This window comes from Quercus robur, chromosome 5, assembly GCF_932294415.1.
Source record: "Quercus robur chromosome 5, dhQueRobu3.1, whole genome shotgun sequence".
In the NCBI taxonomy this organism is placed as follows: domain Eukaryota; kingdom Viridiplantae; phylum Streptophyta; class Magnoliopsida; order Fagales; family Fagaceae; genus Quercus; species Quercus robur.
The window spans coordinates 60491886-60514788 of NC_065538.1; the positions used below are offsets into that span (position 1 = coordinate 60491886).

At 33.9% G+C, this 22903-nt stretch overlaps 1 long non-coding RNA gene and 1 pseudogene across 1 annotated transcript; one reads left to right on the plus strand and one right to left on the minus strand.

The window, feature by feature from the left end:
• Nucleotides 1–2714: 2714 nt before the first annotated feature.
• Nucleotides 2715–4439, minus strand: LOC126726525 (16 kDa phloem protein 1-like; annotated as a pseudogene).
• A 12569-nt stretch (nt 4440–17008) lies between these two features.
• Nucleotides 17009–19216, plus strand: LOC126726532 (uncharacterized). Its single transcript, XR_007655942.1, has 3 exons — nt 17009–17196; nt 17758–17809; nt 18871–19216. It is a non-coding gene; the product is annotated as an uncharacterized LOC126726532 (long non-coding RNA).
• Nucleotides 19217–22903: the final 3687 nt, after the last annotated feature.

The following is a 22903-nucleotide window of genomic DNA, read 5'->3' on the forward strand; positions in this document are numbered from 1 at the left end:
TGCATGCCACAATCATTTTGAAATTGATCAATTTAATAACTCATAATAAATTTTACAAATCTAAGGATGTAACATTTTATTTAAATTTTAAATGGTGTGAAACTTTGTAGATTATAAAATTTAGGAAATTAAATATTAACCATCAAATGATTCTTCTCCATTGTAATTGAAATTTAGAAGATCCTATTCCTTGCAGTTTGGCCTCGGACATGTGGAATTCCATATCAAATTCTCTTTTTCTCTTTGCTGGAAAACATTGCCCAATAACAAATGTACAAAAAAAGGAACACATATATAATAAAAATAGATAAATAATAAAAAGAAATTTTTTTTCGTTGGTTGCATATATACTAGACAGTGGAAGAGGGTGTTTTAGAGAAAAAAGAGTGTAATCAATTTTTATTTTTATTTTATATATATATAGAAATTTGATGCTAGTTTAACAACTTGGATGCTTATTTTATAATATTTGGTTTGAAATGATATGTTGATTTACTGAAGTATATAAAACACTTAACAGATGAGTCCTAGCAATAAAGTAAGAAAACTAGCAGCCAAAATGCAACCCAAGAAGCTGCCGCCTGGTGTCCAATATGCAAAGATAGAGTTAAATGAGGCATGCCCAAAAGGGGCTGTCCCTGTTCTAAGAGTCGCAGACAAAGATCTACCTAATGATGTATCAAATTTAAATAAGTCTCAATTTTCTTCATTCGATCCATTGGATGCTTATATAGAAGTAAGTGAGATAAGGTTTTTCTTTACTTAATGTTGGTTGTGCTAGTTTTTTTTTTTTTTTTTTTTTGACAAAGTTTAACTACAAAATTGGTAGTAGTCTAAGGCTACAACTTCCTTTAAAAAAATTAGCATTACTAAAAATTTTGAGAATCTAACTGTTGGATTACAAGTTCTTTACGATCTTAATACATATGTCAAATTTTGTGTCAATCGGATAATTATTTATTATATGATCTATAAGTTTATATTTTATACATGATTTTAAATTACAAAAATTTGCAGTTTAAACAATTTATTGATGATATAACTATTAATCTTTAAATTTTTAGAAATTTTTCAAGCATGAAAGTTATAAGAAGAAAATATAATCTAATTGTAGATTTGTTAAAATTCATCTCCAATTAAAAATATATATATATATTGAGTAAAGTTATAGTTTTAGCTATAACCAATTTTGTAACTAAACTTTATTTATTTATTTATTTTATCCTTTCCATAATACAATTAAAGTCTTCTTACCTTCAATGGAATTCATCCTCATAGTTTGCAGGGATATTTACAAAAACAACCCCAAACAAAAAGTATCAAGCAGTTGGAGCCAAAATGAGTGTATGGAATCCACGTGTTGAAGGACCTTTCCAATATAGTTCAGTTGCAATCTCAGTTGAAGCAACGTTTGGAACTGACTTCGAACAAATACAACTTGGGTGGACTGTAAGTATTAAGGAAGAGAAATGAATTTGAAAATAATTGTTCGGTTAATTTTTAAAAATTTTTGAAAAGTATTTTATTTTTTTAACCAATAAATTTAGTAGTTACAATGAAAGAGAAGTTCTTAAATTTTTTCGTTAGTTAAACTACAAGACTCTTGCCTAGTTTTGTATAGTTGAATTACAACATATGCTTTAACTTTATTTATAATTTGTGATATTGTTCAGGTAAACCCAAACGTGTACGGTGATGCACGCACCCATTGGTTTTTTCAAATGACTGTAAGTACTTTTTATCTTTAAATAGATTTAAGGTTCTTGGCAGGATGATTTTTTTTTTTTTTTTGGGAACAAATACATAATACTAACTTAATTTGAATTTCACACCATACATGGACTAGAACAAAGGAGTTTCATCATGTCATAATCTTGCTTGCTTGGGGTTTGTACAAACTAATACCAAAGTTCCAGTAGGAAGTGTTATAGAGAAGGTCTCTGATTTCGGTACTGCTGATCAAGTGGTTCTGCATTTCTCCATGATTTGGGTAATAATTACTTCTTCTTCTTTTTTTTTTTTCTTTTTTAACATAGGATTTGAATGCATGTTTACAATTAAAATTTTAGTTTATCAAATAATTGTTTTGCAAAATTTCTGATTTCCATTTTTTTTTCCTTTTCCTTTTTATTGTTTTTGGTTATATGATAATAACAGGATGGAACAGCTTCAACTAGAACTGGAAAATGGTGGGTGTATTTTAATACTGAACCACATCCAGTTGGATATTTTCCAGACAAACTATTTTTTGAGTTAAATTCTGGAGCAGACACATTGAAATGGGGAGGCTATGTTTTCACTTTGCCAAGTGATAATGCTAGCCCTCAAATGGGTAGTGGAGAATTTGATGATGACATATATCAGCGAACTGCTTACATGACAAATGTACAATATGTAGGTGCCAATAATCAATTAGTTCGCTCGCCAAATGATATTCAAACTGCTGAGTCTCGTTGTTACCTTGAAGGGGATGAATCATACAAAGACGACACAATAGGATATACCTTTTGTTTTGGCGGAAAAGGTGGCATATCAGATTATTGTTATCAGTAAAGGAAAAATGTGATGTCAATGGTGGGTGTAGATGAAAATCAATAAGAAACTAGTTACACCAATAGTTTGTGGTTATTGCATTACATTTCGCGCTAAAATATAATAATGGCAAAATTTGAACTTTTGTTCCTCTCTTTATGGGTTTTTTTTGGTGCCCTTGATTTTTTTTAATTATTTTATTTTAGTTCCTAGAAAATCAATTGTTGAGGAAGTTAAAAAAATATTTTTAGGCAGAAAAATACTCCAAAAGCTCTGAACCAAACTCATGTTACCCTTATCCCAAATTACATACAAATCCAATTAAGACAATTAAATCACCAAACTATATTTGATAAACTAGTAGTCGTAGCTTTGCTTCCATCCTCCCTACTCTTCTCTATGATATTGCTCTTCTACCTACAATATTTAAAAAATGAAAAACCACATTAATCAAACAAGAAATTGAAATTGAGATGTCGTACTCCTTTGGCTTATGGAACTCAATGCATCATTTATCTCTCCATGAACCAACCATTTCAGTCTCAAGCAAAAACATAATTAACGGCACTTTTCATCGCAAAAAAAGAAAGAAATGACAGCACTATTTTTATTTATTATAAGTATATGAGTAGCATACATATTAGAAGCAAATATGTAATTTTGTGTTAGAACTACATTATAAATCAGCAAAACTTAGATATAGTTCCTTAATGGTTATACCTTATATTTCTCAATTGAATTGTAGCAAAGGAACTGTATCCAAACACACTTTTCTAAGTTAATAGACACATTCAATAGGTCTTGAAATGACAACCTCATCCTTCACTCTATTCTTTCAAGAGGAGAAGGTGCATATATATATACAGCACTATGTTGTTTACTAGTCTCATTGTAATAAACGAAGTAACCAGCTCATAGCTCATACATAAGATTCAGAAATACCTTTCAGGTGAAAGTGACACCAACTTCAATCTCTCCACAATAATTTTGGTCTTTGCGAACAACACTATATTTGAGAGGGTGTAACTCAGCAGTTCCATTCTCCACTCCTATTGCCATTAAATCCTCCACATAGATGCTGCAAATGGAAAATTTGTATAGTACGTGAGGAAGGACAATCAAACAACAAAGATATATATATATATATATATATAATGCACATCAAAAATTGCTTTTCATGCTCTACATTATCCCTCCAGTCCCTCCTATCAATTACCCTCACTGTTTAAGTCTAAATGTCTTTTCTAATGGCTTCAAGCCACATAAAAAATTATACCTTGTTGAGGAGAAGTATTTATGAAAGTCTTAACTAAGAACATAAAATGTAACTAAGAGACATGATGTTATGATGTCTCACGTGGCTTGCCCAATGAAGTCATCAGCAGAGAATGTGTCCTTATCCATGATGTTTAGAATAAGTTTGTATTGGTCTCCTTGTCCGGATACCCTACCCTGAATGTAATTTTCTCATTCCACACTGGAGATCCACCTTGACCTGCACCAATATTGGTATATCTCCTTATTTCTATAGAAGAGGCTGCAACCATAAAAGCAGCATACCCTATACATATTTGGTTTGGTGCAGTCATCAAACAATTTAAAATTTGAACTTTAGAGGCAAAATCTTAAGGAACAAATGCAAGACTTAGAATTGAAAGTAAGCCTCTCCCTTTCTCTCCCTCACAATCAAATTATATGTTCTGGAACCACAGTGCACGAATTTCAAGTCGGACCAAGTTATCATAGGCTGAAACAAAAATTACTGTTAAGTTTTCTCGTAACTCTATAGTTCGAGAGGTGTCGAGCCAAGTATCGAGATTCATTTATTCTCGATAGATCAATAGGTAGAGAGAGGTATCAAAGCCTTGTTTTCTTGAACAGTTTCTTGTACAGTCTTGTGTCTTCAAATCATACCACTTAGACATTCCTTGAACACACTTAAACTAAGACTAAATTACATATAAAGTGTATTTCATCACGTGTTTGCCAATATACAAAAATATGATCCTAGCAATCTCCTCGTTTGACAATCTGTTGACAAAACCACAAGAGTACATTGAATGTCCTAGAATATATTCTACTCAAATTACAAGAAAAATAACCTAATCTAAACATTTAGTCTCTTGAAGAACTTTGCAAAAAGAGAGCTCTAGTATTGATCTAGTTTAGAAACGTATCTTTCAATGTGTTGGGTTCGAGTTGCACTTGGCGTAACTCTAAATAATATTACACCATCGAATAACTTGTTATAAAATTTATATTTTGAAAATCTTACCTTTAAATTACATGTTCTATATGTTCTTAATATTCATGCCAATTTTTATGTTAATTAGATATTATTTACCATTCGATTTATAAACTCATATTTTATGTATTATTTTAAACTACAAAAACTTGAATTTAAACAATTGATTGCTGACATGATTATTAATTTTTGATCACTTTAAAATTTTGCAAGTATGAAAAATATATGAAGATAATGTAATCTAATAGAAGATTTATCAAAATTCATATCTAATTAAAAAATATTGAGTAGTGTAATATTGCTTAATCCAACCATATATATATATATATATATATATTAGGAAATTATTTTAAGAGGTGGCTTTAAGTTCAAACTTCAAAGTAAACATTGCAAGTCGAGCCCCAAAGAAAGTAAAAACAAACTACAGTTGACCTTACTTTGCAAAAACTTGGAGGTTGAAGTGAAAGTACCAATGTCGGAGGCTGAATTCATTCAACTACATGAGACAACCAACATAGTGAGCTCGTGAATATTGCCTTTGAAGCTGTGGCCATTGCACAAAGAACTCATCAGCTATTCATAACTTGTCAAGAAGTAAGCCACTTAATGAGAGCCTTCTTTGTCTTGCTATACTCTTGACATGGAAAACTGATGACCATCTACCCAATTACCTGCACTTAAGGTTAAAGGATGTACTCTAATATCATCTTAAACAATTCAAAAAATATGGACAAGAAAAACCAAAGAGAGAGGTGGTCTTAATGGAGTACATCCACACCTTGAAAAAGAATTCAATTGCACATAGCGGAACACAAGTCCCTGGCCCGTTCAATCTGAAGTTATACAAAGTTGATACAGATTTATTAAGTTATATAATCAAATTACAGCAATATATTTATGTGTTCAAAACATACATGCCTGGAAGCATAGACAGGGATAGATATAATACCACTTGGGGTCTAATTTTAGTGATTAGCCAGAGTGCATGAGCCATTGCAATCAAAGTTGTCCAAACAGACGTTAAATATGATTGACCAACTTCCCTGCTTCGATAGATATGCATGAACTGAGCAGTTTTGCCACCTTGATCCCAATCTGCAGTAGAAACCATTTAAAATATGAAACTTTTGTTGACAAAACTGCAACATCACAAGAAGTTACAATGTAGTACAAATGCTGCATCAAATCCAGCTCTCAATGAAAAGCACAATGTAAGTATACCTACTACGACAACAATGGAGGAAACAATAAAAGACTATATCCTTTTTATGCAGAAGCTATGTGATATTCTGCCCTCCAGCTCATCCAATCCTCATCTTTTTTTCCAAAAAAAATTCACTTATAAGGGAAAGAAATCATAATTAACAAAATGATTTATAAGTGATACTGGATCTTTAAACCTCCTTATATGTTGCTGTAGGATGAGTCTCAACCATCCAGCAAGGAAGTATCTGGTTGAAATAAGGCAGCTGTGATGATATTTATTTGGTATCTCTTTGCAAGGGATGACTCTATTTGGGTAGCCTAGACTCGTGCTTGCTTGCTTATGGGTATATCTTTTTGGTCTATCTTTATACCCGATTATTGCCTGCGGGTGGAGAAAGGTTTTGCAGCTTACGAGAGAAGTAAGGCATTTGGTGAAGCATAAAGTGAGGAATGGGGAAAATATTTCTTATGGCATGCTGCTAGGCATACTGATGGCCCCCATTTGCAAAAATTATGGACTTTATGTGATTTATGATGCTGTAAGCATTGAGTAAGGTCAACCATCTTGTTAGGTCTAATGACTTAATGGCATTTTAAGCTAAGCTGTCTGAAGTACCAATTGGGGAGGAAGATCAGGTGCAATGGTTGGCTGCTGCTCACCGTCGGTTTACTTGTAAGGACACTAGGCAAGTGATAAGAGAGAAGGGTTGAGGTTATTTGGCAACCATTTGTTTTTCACATGCCCTTTTTCTAGTGGGATTTGAATGGAAATCTTGAGGAAGTGCTTGTTCAATCAGCAAATTTGTTACTGGTCGTATAAGCTTAATTGGCCCATTAAAAAGCTTAAAGGAAGAGAGTGGCAGCATGTTATCTGCAAGATTGCTCTTGCAGCTATCATTTACCAGATTTGGATTGACCGAGGTGCTAGAACTCATGGTGCAAAAAGTAAAGTCTGATATTGAAAGTGTCAAAGTAGTTATGCAGGTTAGATATAAGCCATCTCTTCTTTTTTTATAAGTAATTAACTTCATTGAAAATCAAAAATAGGGAAAAATATACAAGGCACACAGGCAGTGTGCTAAAAGCCAAAGAAGAAAAAAAATAAACATGAATGAAAGTACAAAAATCCATCATATCAGGAAGAGAAATGAGATTAACCACACCCAAAGCATTTAACAATCAAACGAAGAGCTTCAACCCATGAATCAATCTTTCATCCCCCTCAAAAATATATGTATTACTTTCCCTCCATATGACCCACATAAGACAATGAGGGATTATACTCCAACACACCTTAGTTTTGCAGATATAGGTTATCTCCGTGTAACAATATTAGAAAGACTTTACAAAATAGAATGTAACATAATCTGTGGAGCATTTCCTTTTTTATTTCGAGTAGTTGATAAGTGTTTTGTGGTTGCAGCTCTGCTGCTTGTGGTGTAGCTGTGGTCCTGGTTTTGTTCTTCAGCTTAGCTGCTTACAACAACAACCACCAAGCCATAGTCCCAAAATTCATGGAGGGCTATAAATTCTCAACAAACTAGTCAAAGCCGATGGCATATATTTTTTTCCGTTTCCGCCTGCTTTCCATTATAAATAATTTTTTTTTTAAATTCCACTGATTTCAAACATGTAAAAATTGCCTCTACTCGTATCAAAGAGTAAGGTGCTGTTAAAATATTGATTAAATAATTAAATTAACCATTTTCTAATAGCATGTGGTCCTAAATTCGAATCCTATCTACACGCACCATTTAAAATGTTAAAACTCACACGTATTGGGGTTCACTTAAGAAAGCATTAAAATATTGGTTATATGATTCAATTCATAATTTACCAATAGGTTTTTGAGAAAATCGGTAATTTGATCAGTTTAGTTAAGGTATGTACCTCGGAGTTGTGGAGGGCGCGAGATTTTTTTTGAAGGCTCATGTTATTGGTAGTAGCAGCAACGTAGAACCTAGGACTAAACCTGTCCTTTGGCAACACCGACAACAGTTTCATTACAACACATACAATACAAATAACAAATGTAATGAAACAGTTTCATTATATGAATGGGAATGAAAGTAGTAGCTGTAGCTTGTGAAGAATGCTGACCTTAACCCAAAACTATGTCTATGAGGGTACATACTGGAGCCTTGGACTTGGAGCTAATAAGAGGTTTCCCATTCTGGCATACACGATGCGAATCAATATAATGATGAACAAAGTAATTGTAACTTTCGAATCCCCTTTCTCCATTGTTAGAACTGAGAAGAACTTGGGCTATGGCGCAGCGGAGGAAGAAGAAGAAGAGTTGTACTGACGTTAGCTAGCTTTTCTTGTGAAGGTCGTTGATGGATTTGGGTTGGGCTCGTTGGGTTAGGTGGGCGCATATTATTGAGACTAGGTCCACTTGCATTTGGGCTCTCTATAAAGTGTCCGTTTGGCACCCCAAAAAAATTTCTGATTTTTTTAATTTGCATTTCGTCAATGGTTTTAAAAATCAGTACAGTTAAGGAACTGTTTTTGTTTACCGATTTTAGGGGTTTTTACAGGATCGGATTGGTAACTAGTTTCCTGTTGAACTAGCCAATCCAATCTAGTTAACTATAATTCTGTCTTTGCTTCTTTTTTTTTTTTTTTTCCCTCGCCGCCCTCCCCCCCCCCCCCCCCCCCTCTCCCCCCCCTCTCCCCCTCCCTCTTAAATGTTAAAATAAAAAAACTTATTAAAAAAAAAAAAAAAAAAAGCTAAAGTTTTCTCTTTTATCACGTATTTTAACATTATATATATATATATATATATATATGTGTGTGTGTGTGTTTCATATTTATATTTATCAAATAAGCCATCAGAAATTACGAGATATCAAATGTACACAAAATTCATGGGCAAGTGATGTGTACACATGCTCTTTCATGGAGCCTTTTTTTTTTCAAGATATACATATATTTGGATCATCTCCATTTCTATTTGAAATGGAGAGAGATGTTAGAACATTCACAATGGTGGAGCTTAAGTATTTAACTTTTAGCATCTCAAAAATTTACTTTATCTATTTTAACGCATCGCTTTATAACACAACCAACATCAACGATTCTTTTTTTTTTTTTTTTTTTTTTTTACCATTTCAATTAAAATGGTATAAAGAACTCATGAAAATAAAAATAAAAAACATCCACCACTATAGACACCGCATTTTGTACTCACTACTCGGACCCTTGTTTCCCAATGATGCTTAAACTTTAAGGCCCAAGGCTAGTTTAGAGCCTAATCAAATATCAAATTGACTTAAGGAGTGTAAAAATGGAAAATATAATATTTTAAATGAGCAAAAATCTATTTTTGAAAATAAAATAACCAAAGTGGCTCTCAGCCTTGCGTATGTGGGTCAAAGCTCGTAAGCACATTCTTGCGTACGCAGTTAGGATTTCAGAAATATGAAAAAGACAAGTTTTCTGCAATAATGGTTGAGGTTTGGAATGAATCCTACATCATTTGGAAGCTGCTCCAAACCCCATTTTTCCACTATATAAATCTTTACATGGTACATTTTCAAAAACATATAGAAATCCCACAAGAAAAACCTAAATTTCACTAGAAAATAGTGAATCAAAAGGGAGTTTTTCACAAAACACTCTCAAGTCAACTTTCTTTGGTTAGGACCTTTTCTGGCCCCAATCTTTTTAGTTTAACATTACTAATCACTTTTTTATTGGTTTGTGAATAGACTTGACTAAGAGGAACTGTCAAAATCAAGCTTGGAAAGCTTTTTGTGTGAGGTATTCTTTTAAACTTCTCCTTTTCCTTTCTTTTATTATTTGCCTTTAAATCCTCTTGTTTGTTTTGTTTGTTGTTCGAATATGTTTTAACATACTTTTCTAGGTTAGGTTTAAGTTTTGTATGTTTGAAATGCATGTTTGTTTATTAGAATTAGGATTTTAGTTCATGCTCTGCTTTTCTGCCTTGTTCATTTCTAGGTTAGGGTTTTGAACAAGACCCATGCATGCATGCTGCATATGCAAGTTTAATCCTGCGTACGTAAGTCTCTAGCTATGCACACAAGTACTTACCTAGAAACCCTAATCCAGATTTCTTGTTGTTTGGCTCGTTTGTTTCACATGCTTTGTCTCTTTTTAAAGTCCTTTTCATATGTTTATATGTATTTGTGCCTCTGTCTTATATGCTTTTTGTCTTTAACATGTTTAAATTAGGGTTTTTATGTTTGTTTCTTACTTTAATGTCATGCCATTTATTCACATGTCCATGCATCAATGTCATAGGTGTTGTGTTACTACAAGTTAAGTAAAAGGTAATTCATGCATTAAAAATGTTCATGCATTTGTAATATATTAATGCCTTGCTGCCATGATCAAGTTGCTGCTTTAGATGTATGATAGGGTTTTCACATGCTAGATGAATGCTAGGGTTTCTTTTGTGTGTTTCGCTCTCTTTTGCTTTGTGGATAAATAAGTATGCTTGTTTAGGGATAAAAGTGTCATGTTGTATGTTAGATACATGATTAGTGTGTGTGAATTTAGAATATAAGTGTTAAGTTAGTTTTCAATAGGGTTAAGACATAAGACACAATGATGGGAGGCCAACCTTAGGGTTGGGTGATTTTGGGTGTCAAACACCTTCCCAAAAGCGTACCTATACTCCAAACCCATACTCTGATAGTAAGATCAATGGTCCTTCCTCAAATAGACGCTATATATATGATTCCTAGACCATTGCAAAAACTAGATTTTGACTCCTCCCTTGTGTCCACAACCACAAAAACTTTGGCAACTAGTCATGACCACCACTACTTGCCACAACCACTACTATGGCAACCACAACCCATGACTAAAAAAAAAAAAAAAAAACCACAACCCATCACTATCAGCTCATTGCCACAATCAAACCCACAAAACCTATAGCCAAAATCAACAGAACCCACCACCATAGCCAAAATCCACTACCATCACCACCAACATAGCCACACCACCAATAACCACTAATCCCAACCACCACCATCCATATCCACAACCATAACTAACAACCCAATTGCAGCCACAACCTAATCTGAACCCCCCACCACCAACACAAACCAATGAACCCACCCCAACAATGACCTCCGACCACCACCACCATGGACCAACAAACCCACTCCAGCAATGACCTACACCGACCCACCCTAACAACGACCGACCACCACGAACCCAAACAAACAATCTCAACAAACTTAAAGGCAAGAGTTAAGAGAAGAAAGGCTTTGGTTTAGTTAAGAGGGAGAAAATGGAGGCGCTGCAGAGAAAAAAACATAGAAGGAAAAAATATAGGAGAGAGAGAGAGAGAGAGAGAGATTTTTAATGAGAGGAGACGAATAAAAAAATGTTTTTTATTTATTTATTTATTTATTTTATTTTATCACTTTGTTGCTACAATTGATTGCCAAAGATGGTAGTTTACTGTAACAAGTTTGTTAAATTTTTTTAACAATAGCACCATTGATGTAGCTTGGTTTTTGTTGTTTGTGGTGCTAAAAATAGCAATTTGGCAATATAAGAGAACCACTATGAAAATAACCTAAAGTTTTCTCTTTTTGTCACACATTTAACATAAAAATTATATATTTGTTTCATATTTATATTTAGCAAATAAGCCATTAGAAATTATGAGATAACAAATGTATACAAAATCCATATGGGCAAGTGACGTGTACACATGCTCTCTCATGGAGATTTTTTTTCTTCTTCAAGATATACATAGACTTGGATCCTCTACATTTCTATTTGAAATAACTTTAACTAGATTTTCTGGTGAAGGTCATTGAGGGATTTGGGTTGGACCCATTAGGTTAGGTGGATGAATATTATTCAGATCTTAGTTCGAGGGTGACGTTAGCTCACTTTTCTAATGAAGGTCATTGAGGGATTTGGGTTGGACTGTTAGGTTAGGTGGGCACATGTTATTCAAATCTTGTTCAACTTGCATATGGGCTCTCTATAAAGTGTCCATTTGGCATACACACAAAAAAGGGGGAAAAAAAACTTTTGATTTTTACATTTTATCCATAGTTTTAAAACTTTTGATTTTTAATCACTTCTACTCAGAGTGCTTTTGTTTCGGGTTTTCTGATTACGAATAACTTTATGGTGGCTTATGAGACCCTACATTCTATGCATTGCCTTAATAAGGGAAAGAAGGGGGCACTGGCACTTAAGTTAAACATCAATAAGGCCTATGACCGAGTTGAATGGGATTTCTTACATGGTATTATGACTATGTTGGGTTTTCCGGAGATTTGGGTGAATAGGGTGATGGGATGTGTTACTACATCCTCTTTTGCTATTTTCATTAATGGTAAACCCTATGGTCATATTACTCCATCTAGGTGAATTCATCAAGGAGATCCCCTCTCACCCTATCTATTTATGTTATGTACGGAGGGCTGCACTTCATTATTAGTTATGGCGGAAATAGATGGGCACATTCATGGGGTTTCCATCTATAGAAGAGCACCAAATATCTCTAACTTAATTTTTACAGATGTCTCACTGCTTTTCTGCCAAGCCAACCAGCATAATGTTGAAGAGGTGACCAAAATTTTGAAAGTATATGCTCTTGCCTCGGGTCAAAGTATTAACTTGGAAAAAATCCTTGGTGTTTTTTAGTGGCAAAACATTAGCTAAGAATAAGAGTTGGATCAAAGACAAGCTGAAGTGAAGGAGGTAGATTTCTTTGAAACATATTTGGGGCTGCCAACTGTGATTGGAAGGGCAAAATACCATTCATTTTCTTATCTTAAAGATTGGGTGTGGAAGAAACTTCAGGGATGGAAGGGTATGATGCTGTCTAGAGTTGGGAAGGAAGTGTTAATTAAAGTTGTGTCTCAGTCAATATCGACCTATACAATGGGTGTGTCTCAATTACCTATAAAGCTATGTGATGAACTTGATGCCTTATGTGCAAGATTTTGGTGGGTTCAGGTTAGGGATGAATGTAAGATTTATTGGAGAAGTTGAAGGATTGAGCTTAAAAAGAGGGGAGGAATGGGATTTCATGACTTAAGAACTTTTAATCTAGCTATGTTGGCGAAGCAAGGATGAAGACTTATACAAAATAAAGAGTCTCTAATGTACTAGTGTTTCAAAGCTCGGTACTTCCCATGGATTGAATTTTTGGATACCTCAAACTCATCAAATAACTCATACGTGTGGAAAAGTATTATGGTAGCCAAACCAATCTTAACTGATGGATATTGTTGGCGGGATGGTGATGGATCAGCCATTAAAGTTCTCACAGATAAATGGATTCCTAATTATCCAACGAATGGAGTGATTTTTCCACTAAGTGAGGAGGAATGGGAGTGGCATGTAGCTGATCTTATTGATCTAGACTTGAAATGGTGGAGTTGTGACTACATTAACTCTGTGTTTCATAAGGAAGATACTGAAGCTATTTTACGTATATCTCTTAGCCACAGACAATGCTCGGATACCATTGTATGGTTACATCATAGGAAGAAAGTATACTCAATTAAAACGTGATATTATGTGGCAAAACGGGTCATGCAACTTGAGAACAGAGCTAAAAGCCCTTCTGGTTCGATTGGAGGTCAGCTGTGGTAAAATTTTTGGATGCTTCATATTACCCACCCGTGACAATCCTGCGAGGAGAAAGATTATTGAGGATGATAAGTGCTTGTTGTCTACTAGGTGTGCCAAATCAGGGATACATGTGTTATGGGAATGTGGGGTGGCACAAGACATTTGGGCGGATAGTTCAGTCAAATTGCAGAAATATATTCTTGAACAGCATGATGTAGTGCAATTATTTCAAGAATTATTGAGCAGATTGCCCACGACTTAGTTTGAATTATTTTTGGTTCAAGCTTGGCTAATTTGGAACCAAAGGAATGTTTTGAATCACGAAGGGAAGTTAAAGGATTCGATGTGGCTGAACAGAAGGGCTGCTGATTATCTAGATGAGTTTTGGCAAGCCCAGGACCTGCTGCAAACACCAGTGATAAATATGGGTTCCCAGGTGTGGCAACCTCCTCCAAGATCAATGTTTAAATTGAACTTTGATGCTGCTACTTTTCCAGGCTTAAACTGCTCAGGTCTAGGTGCTATGATCCACAATGAGAAGGGTAAGGTGATGACGGGTTTATCAGCAAGAGGGCCTTCGGTGACTGATAGTGAGGAGGCAAAGACCATTACATGCAAGAAGGCCTTGGAGTCCATGATTGATGCTAGATTTTGTGAGTATGCCCGGTTTCTTTAAGTTGTTCTTCTGTGAACTTCACTACACAATGATGAAGAAGAGGGTGGATAACTACTGTACATATTATAGCAGTTTAATAGAAGGTTACCTCTCATCTATCTTCAGCTCAGCTACTGTTTTAGCCGTACCATCGTTCTTCATCTGGACAAAGTTGAGAAGATGATGGCCTTTGCTGTTGGGGTTTAGTTCGTTATTCCTAGATCTGCCTTAAGCTCTTCAACAACATTTTAATAATTTTTAAATTAGGTTATTGAAACAAAATAAATTGTTACAGTAATTTATTGCAACCTAAATTTTTTTGCAATAGAACTATTACAACAATATATATATATATATATATAGATGGGTTCAAGTTACACCTAGTGTAACTCTTGTAAAGTTACACCTTTTTTACACCGTAGATTCATAAGAAATCTAACAGCTAAAAAAAAATCATCAAATGCTATTGGTTTCCACCTCATTCATAATTAATACTAGCATTTTTTTTCTCTCCTTATTTATTGTTTTTCACTTGATTAAAGGGCATACTGCCATTTTTAACAACTTGCATCTCTATTCTTAAAAAAAAAAAAAAAAAAAAAAAAAAAAACTATACAAAAAAACGGATGTTGTCAACTGGACCAAAGTTCATTGGCATTTTTTTTTTTTTGATTTTGTTTTTGTTTTCTGCTTTGGTTACGTTTAGATTTTTCATGGAAATTATATATGCCTCTAGTTATCAAATCTATATCAAATCCTCTAGATCCAATATAAGGATATGAAGCTTGGTGGTCCTTAGCATATTTTATTTTGTGTTTGGTTATGATCCCACTTGTATGTGCATATATATTGCGTGGATGTCACTCTTTGTGCCTGCAAGAGAGGGAGAGATTTTTCTTGATCCAACAATTATTACTTTGAAGAAGAAGAAGACACTTTAAAGAAAATAGTGACGCTTCCCCATTTTTTACCCCACGTTTGAAATTGGTTCAAATTAATATAAGGAGAGAGAGAAAATGCTAGTATTAATTATAAATGAGGTGGAAACTAATAGCATTTAATGATATTTTTTTAGCTGTTAGATCTCTTATGAATCTACGGTGTAAAAAATGTGTAACTTTACAAGAGTTACACCAGGTGTAACTTTACAAGAGTTACACCAGGTGTAACTTGAACCTATCTCATAAATATATATATATATATATATATTGTGAGTATGCTCATGTTCTTTAAGTTGCTTTTCCGTGAACTCCACTACACAATGATGAAGATAAGGGTGGATAACTACTGTGCATATTATAGCAGTTTAATAGAAGGTTATCTCTCATCTATCTTCAGCTTAGCTGCTATTGTAGCCGTACCATCGTTCTTCATCTACACAAAGTTGGGAAGAAGATGGCCTTTGCTGTTGGGGTTTAGTTTGTTATTCCTGGGATTTGCGTTAAGCTCTTCAACAACATTTTAATAATTTTTAAATTAGGTTATTGTAACAAAATAAATCGTTGCAATAATTTATTGCAACATAAATTTTTTGCAATAGAACTATTATAACAAGAGTATAAGAAAAGAAATGTTTTACAAAGAAAATTTTTTCAAGGAGAAGATTTTTTATTTTTTTTTAAATCTTTTGTAAATGATTTTTTTAAGGAATTTTCAAAAAAAAAAAGTTTTCAAAAAAAAATGAAAAAAAAAATTTATGAAAAAAAATTTCAAAAAGAGGATATGAGATGATCCACAAAGCCATAATATGCCCTAAGTTTTGGGCCCATTCAAAAAAAATTTCAAATCAAGAGAGCCCAAGATCATAAGTATACCATAAACTTTGGAGAAAGGCATTGGGTCATAAAAGTCATAACATACCCTAGGTTTTGGATCGAAATTCAAAAATCTTTTTCAAAAGTAAGAGAGCCCAAGATCATGAGTATGTTATAGGCTTTATTGAAAAAAGTTGAACCCATCCATACTTTGGGAAAGTTTTGAAACCCTAAAACCCAAAGATATGGGTAGATTACTAAGCGTCCAATGAGGATTAAAAGAGGAAATCTTTTCGAACCAATTGACCAAACTCTTTGAATTAGGGGCAAGGCCCATTTGAGAATGAAAGATAAAAATGGATCAAACTTTTGAAACTAGGGGCAAGCCCTCATGAGGGAGGAGAGTGAACATTCAAGATGAGCTTTGTAATGGCACAAATAAAACGCTTTGATATGTTGAGATAAAATTTGGTCACCCTTTTTCCAAAAGAAATAAATAAATAAATAAAAATCCAAAAAGAAAAAGAAAAAGAAAAGAAAAGAAAAGATGTGGACTTCTAAATGTCATGGCCCATTTTAAATACAAGTTGAAATAAGTTTTTCATGAAAAAAGAAATTTTCCAAAATATGTTTGGCTTGCATTATAAATAGGGCATTGATCTTTGTGTTTAAATTGTTTGATGAGACCTTTCTCTTAAGGTCTAATAGAGCACAAGATGTGAACTAACCGTGCAAAATTCATGTATAACCTATGCTTAAGCCCAAATGAGAATGAGAGGGCAAGATGAGTGACTTGTAATTGGATTCTAAGCCTAAAGAAATAAAAAGAGTAAAGAAAAGTAAAGAAAAGGGAAGAAAGAAATGAAATTGGGCTTGGATCTAAATGAGGGAAGGAGAGTTTGACGTCCCTGTCAAACAAAAAAAAAAAAAAAAAAAGGGTTTTGGTTGGATATTTTTGGGACCACACGTGCCCCACCTACCACATCATTCCCCACTACTCATTTTCACTCATCTCTTTATCTCTTTGACCAGCCAAGCTCCTTACTTCTCCTCACTTATCCTTTCTTTCTTTTTCTTATTTTTCATTTTTCGTCTAACACTCCTCTTCACTCTCATCCTTTCCACCGGTACTTCCATACCACCACCACCTTTTCCACACCATTTTTCCGGCAAGATCACAAGCCTCTTCACATCTTTTATTTGAGTTAAACATTTCTAATATTTTGGTGGGTTTATATGCTTTTGCTTGATTTTCTTTAGTCTAAGCTTTGATAATGATATCCATGTGATTTATGAGCATTAGAAGTGATATTTATACGTTTATATGTATTGTATTGGTGGAATTATTTGATGTATGGGTTTATAGTTTTTATAATGGTGGTTATTTAAGTGGTGCAAATTTAGGGGTTTTGAGTTATAACATGTGATGGTTGGTAAATCTAATTTTCTCATTGTTATTGGGTTTATTTGGAGTTAGTTGAAGTTCTAAATTTCTTGTCTTGGAGGATATTTTGATTTTGCTTTCATGGGTCTCTTAATGATATAGTGTAAATTTTATGGAAGCTAGTTATAATATTGGAGATGATATTAAATGGGTTAACTTTATAAATTGGAGTCTATGTCTTGTGAATTAATTTGTAGAGAAAGTTTGGAAGTAGAATATATTATTGATGAGGTTATATACTAGGCTTGCCTAATTAAGTGCTTATTTGGAAATTCATAAATTGTAACTAGATACAATTTCAAGCTCTATGCTTATTGTGATAGGTTTACTTGATATTGTTTAGGTTCTAGCTAATCTTCTTGGAGCTTGGAGAATTAGGCTTTTGCGGTTGTGAGGTAAGTAGCTTTTTAATGAGATTTTGAAAAATAATCATGTTGTATAAATGTTATTTTTGGGTTAGACACACTTTTGGAAATTACCTATGAAAACTATATTTTCCTAAAAACTATTGTGTCGTAACCTTAATATATATATATGAAAATGCATCATATTTAGTATTGCATTTGGGGAAATGCACGAATTGTTAATATGGAAAAAGGAGCATCTTTTATTTAATCTTTGATAAGGAAATTATGGATTTTATGGTATATTAGAAAATTTAAAGATGCTTATCTTGTCTTGTTATATGGAAAATTGATAGAAAATCTTTTGACAAGAATAAAGTTGAAAACCTTACAAATTTTGTAGAAGTTAGATTATTTAAGGTTTTTTTCGAAAATACCTAGATATAAACTATGTGTTTCAAAGTTTATGTAACCTTTAAGTTTTATGTGGTTTTAACACCATGCCATGCGTGATTTCTCGGTGATCACCCAATTTGGTTTCCGTAGTCTTTGTGACAATGGAATCAAATCCAAGTTAGTGCCCTTTTACTTTGGATGACGCGTTCTTCCCTGTTGCCCATGGGGGGAAGAGATTCCTTGATTGTGTGTGGGTGAGGTTGATGCATATGGAACCAAGAGACCACATACAAGAGAGGTTTTATTTGATGCGCTCTCTCTGCTGCCCATGGGGGGAAGAGAAAAACCTTGAGAGTATGGGTGAGGCTGCTGTCCATAGGGCTAAGAGTCTGCATACCAAAGAGGACAATATCATGCTTGTTGTGTATGGGTGGATCCCTTGACCGGTCTATGTGGTAATGTGGTATATTTGTGATAATTTATCTTATGTTAAATATTATGGCTTTGGAAATTATATTGTTGGTGCTCATAGATTATAGTATATAGTTTCAAAGTATTTACTTTGAGAAGTTTTGTGTTTCATCATTTAATCATTCTTGTCATATTATTATTGTTGAAGATGAAACTTGCATTTCCCCTAACCCATTAATTATGCTAATTATTGGGCGTTAGCTCATCCCACTCTCTAACAGTTTTTTTTTTTTTTTTTTTATTAGCTATATCTTGAGCATGGAGCTTACTTCTTTGGTGATGATTAGAGTGCAATGTTAAATTTGGAGACTTTTGCTGTAAATGGTTGGTGACTCGATTTTGTTATGTTCAATGAGACCTTAATTAATTCTATTGGAGGTGGGTCGCTTGAGGTTTGTAAGCCTTTGGCGTGGTAGGCCTAGACACGATGTTAAGGTTCTTATTCTTGATAAGATTGTGACTTTGTGTAATTTAATCAGAGTTTTGTAATATATTCATATATTATGTGAAGGCACATGATTTTTAGTTATTGTTCATAAATGTGTTATAGAGCCCTAACTTGTAATGTGGAGATTTTAGTATAGTTATATATTCTTATCCTGTGGAAAAGAAAGGAAAATAAAGATCTCCTATAGTTTGATTTGCTAAAAAGGAAAAATCTACAGGTACCTTTGGGATGTATTTCTCAGGCTTTGGACCCTTTTGGGTTTGGGACGTGATAGAGAGAGTGCGAGATATGTGAATGATGTAATTGGGCTTTAAGCATAAGGGAAAACATGAATTTTGAAAGATTGATATAGCTCATTTTATTTCTAAGTTTAAGATAATGAAATGATACGAGACTTTAGAATACGAATGGGACATACATATAGTCCCCAAGTTGATGCAAGTAAGAAAAGTTGATTAAGATATTGGGTCCAAAACTTTAAGACATTGGGAGCACATGTTTATTTGATTAAATTCATTGTATACAATTATCTAAGTGTGATTTAGTAAATGAACACATGTCATTTGTCATATACTAGTATAGAGTATATCTATTTGTTTCATTTTAATACTTATTTTAGTAAAATCTCCTTCTAGCCTTAGTCTATGACGAAGTCTATAGCCATATTTTGTCACTTCTTTTTTCTTCTCCTTTTTACTGTTAAGTGCTCGTTTGAGAGTGTGCTTTAAAATTGAACTTTATCAAAATATAGCCTTTTGAAACTCTACTTTTATTTTAGGTAAATTTTTTTCAAATAGTCTATTTAAAAAAAAAAATTGCAAAATAAGATATACTAGATGAGCACTAAAACTCTTTTACTAGTTTTCATGAATCCGCTCATGCAAAATATCCATAACCCAAATAATGGAATCAACCTAAGAGCATCCATAGCAGCTGTGGTATATGTGTTAAATGCCAAATATTTGGCACACCAAACACGAAAAACAATGCATTATCAGATGTGTTAAATGTTTCAAAAGTTTGCAATATGCTACAGTACCGTCTCAAATTTGAGACGATACAGACAACAATTGCATAATATATATTATTATTTTATTCCCATTTTCTCTCTCCTCATCATAGATATCTCTCTCTCTCCGTCTTCTCATCTCTATCTTCTCTCTCATCTCTGTCTTCTCTATTCATCTTCCATAGCACGCCAATCACCAATGGCCACCACTCGATGCCGCCGACCATCTGCCTTCTCTATTCCGCTTCGAGTTCTCGTTTTTTTTTTTTTTTTTTTTTTTTTTTTTTTTTTTTTTTTTTTTTTTTCGTTCACGTTTTTTGGCTGTGATTTGATGGGTAGGTTGGGCAATGAGTGGGTTTGGATGGGTAGATTGGTGGTGGGTGGGTTCAGGTTGTGGGTTATGGTGATGGGTGTGTTGAGATGGTGATGGGCGGATCAGTGGTGGTGGGTGGGTCAGCTGGTGATGGGCAAATCGGTGGTGGTGCCGATCTTTGTTCTAATCTGTTTTTGTCTTTGTTTTTTTGTTTTGGTGGTTGTGATTTGGTGGTAGATTCGGCGGCGATTGTGGGGTTTTTTTTTTTGGTGATTGTGGCCGCAACAATTTTTCTGGTTGTTGTTGTAGTTGTTGTTGTGGTCGATGATGATGATGATGATGGAGGAGGAATTTAATATATTATTTTAATGTGTTGTAAATATTATTTTAATGTATAGAATTGAAGAATAAAACATCTGATAAATGAGATACTGTAAAATGATGTGGTAAAATAATAAAGTAGGTTTTTAGTGTGTCAAAATAATATTTTTTTGCAATATCTGTTGTGGATGCTCTAATAGAAATAGGATTTTTCTAAGTTCAGGTACATGTTTCACATTAGCCAAAGTCTTCGGAATCGCATCAAACATCTTAACTTTTACTACATTTATTCCCCAAAACTTTACATTCCAAATTATTAGCCAACATAATAAAACCTTCACATGAATATATATGAAAAGAGCAAGTGGAATCTCATCAAATCTGATAAAAAAAATTACTATATAGTGTCAAATCAGTCTTTATTCCAACACACATGAAAGGAATAATTCAAATCCAAAACTCGCAATTATTTATTTATTTAATATGTATTTTACTAACCATTAGAACATCACCACAATCTTTATCCTCTCTATATATTAAAGTAGTCATCGCATTTGCCAACTTCTCTTGAAATCTATTAACTTTGCTCTTAAGTTCTTGCATGGGTATTAACAATTTTTCATCTATCAAGAGAACGATTTATCCAAGAAAATATCTAAACAATTACATTCAATCACAAATTATACAAAAGTTGTCCATTTTTCATGGGAATTTACATTATACACAGATGAATGAAGGGATAGAACCAACTTCATATTTCCCTTTTCCACTTAACCAATAATCTAGATAGGATGTTATTCTGGTTTGTCTCCATTTTCGTGAAACAATTCCTCAAGAGAGGCAGCGGATGAAAATTCTTCCCATGCAATAGACCCTTGTTCAGAGAGATATTGGGCTTTTGCCATTATTTAGTAAAAATAATAGCAATATGTTTCTGTTTTGAAATTATTTAAGTTCGTGTCCCTGTTATTGAAACTAGATTTTAACAAAATCGAGTTTTGTATCATGGGATCGTGTCAAAGGTGGAGGTATTAGTTCCAAATGGGATGCACGGGGGATTAATCAAACACCTCCAGCTGATATGGGGTTCGGCCTAAGGCCTTCGGAGGCCCAAAGCTCTTCAGTGGGAAATACAAATATAGTAGTTGGCCCGTGTATGTCAAGCCTAAGAGGTTATGAGCCTGGAGAGTGGAGAGTGCTTTAATGCTTATCTTAGCCCTTGTTCTTCAATTACATTTAATCACAAATTATACAAAAGTTGACAAATTTTCATGGGAATTTACGTATTACACAATTGAATGGAGGGATAAAACCGACTTCATATTTCCCTTTTCCACTCAACCAATAATCTAGATAGGATGTTATTCTGGTTTGTCTCCATTTTCATGAAACAATTCCTCAAGAAAGGCAGCTGATGAAAATTCTTCCCATGCAACATACCCTTACCACAGGGGATATTGAGCTTTTGCCCTTATTTTACAAAAATAATAGCAATATATTCCTGTTTTGAAACCATTTAAATTTGTATCCTTATTTTTGAAATTCGAATTTAACAAAATTGAGCTCTGTATCATGGGATTGTATCAAAGGTGGAGGTATTAGTTCCAAATGGGATGCACGGGGGATTAATCAAACACCTCCAGCTGATATGGGGGTGGGCCCAAGGCCTTCGGAGGCCCAAAGCTCTTCAGTAGGAAATACAAATATAGTAGTTGGCCCGTGTATGTCAAGCCTAAGAGGTTATGAGCCTGGAGAGTGGAGAGTGGAGACTAGAGTGCTTTAATGCTTATCAGAGCCCTTGTTCCTCAAGCCCAATATTTTGTGCCAAACAGATCCCCGATTGCCTTAATAGATGGGTTTGATGAAGGGGTGATTTCGTAAACGGCTTCGGCTGATTTTCCCGTGTTTATTTTGACAGACTAAAAAAGTGATTGGAGGTCCCATTGTCCCAAGTAGGCTCTGTAACAAGTCTAGACCCTGTTTCAATATTTCTTTTTATGTTTAAGCTTTCTTGTCTCTGAGCCTGTTGTTGTCTGTGTAAAAAACCCAAAATATTCTTCATTTTTACTACTATTTTAGTGACTGCATAAAGAAGTAAAAGTTCGAACAAATTATGGCTTTGAAATAGTTTTGTGCTTGACTTTTTCATGTCAAATTGTTGATTCAATATGTTGTGGGGTTCATGCA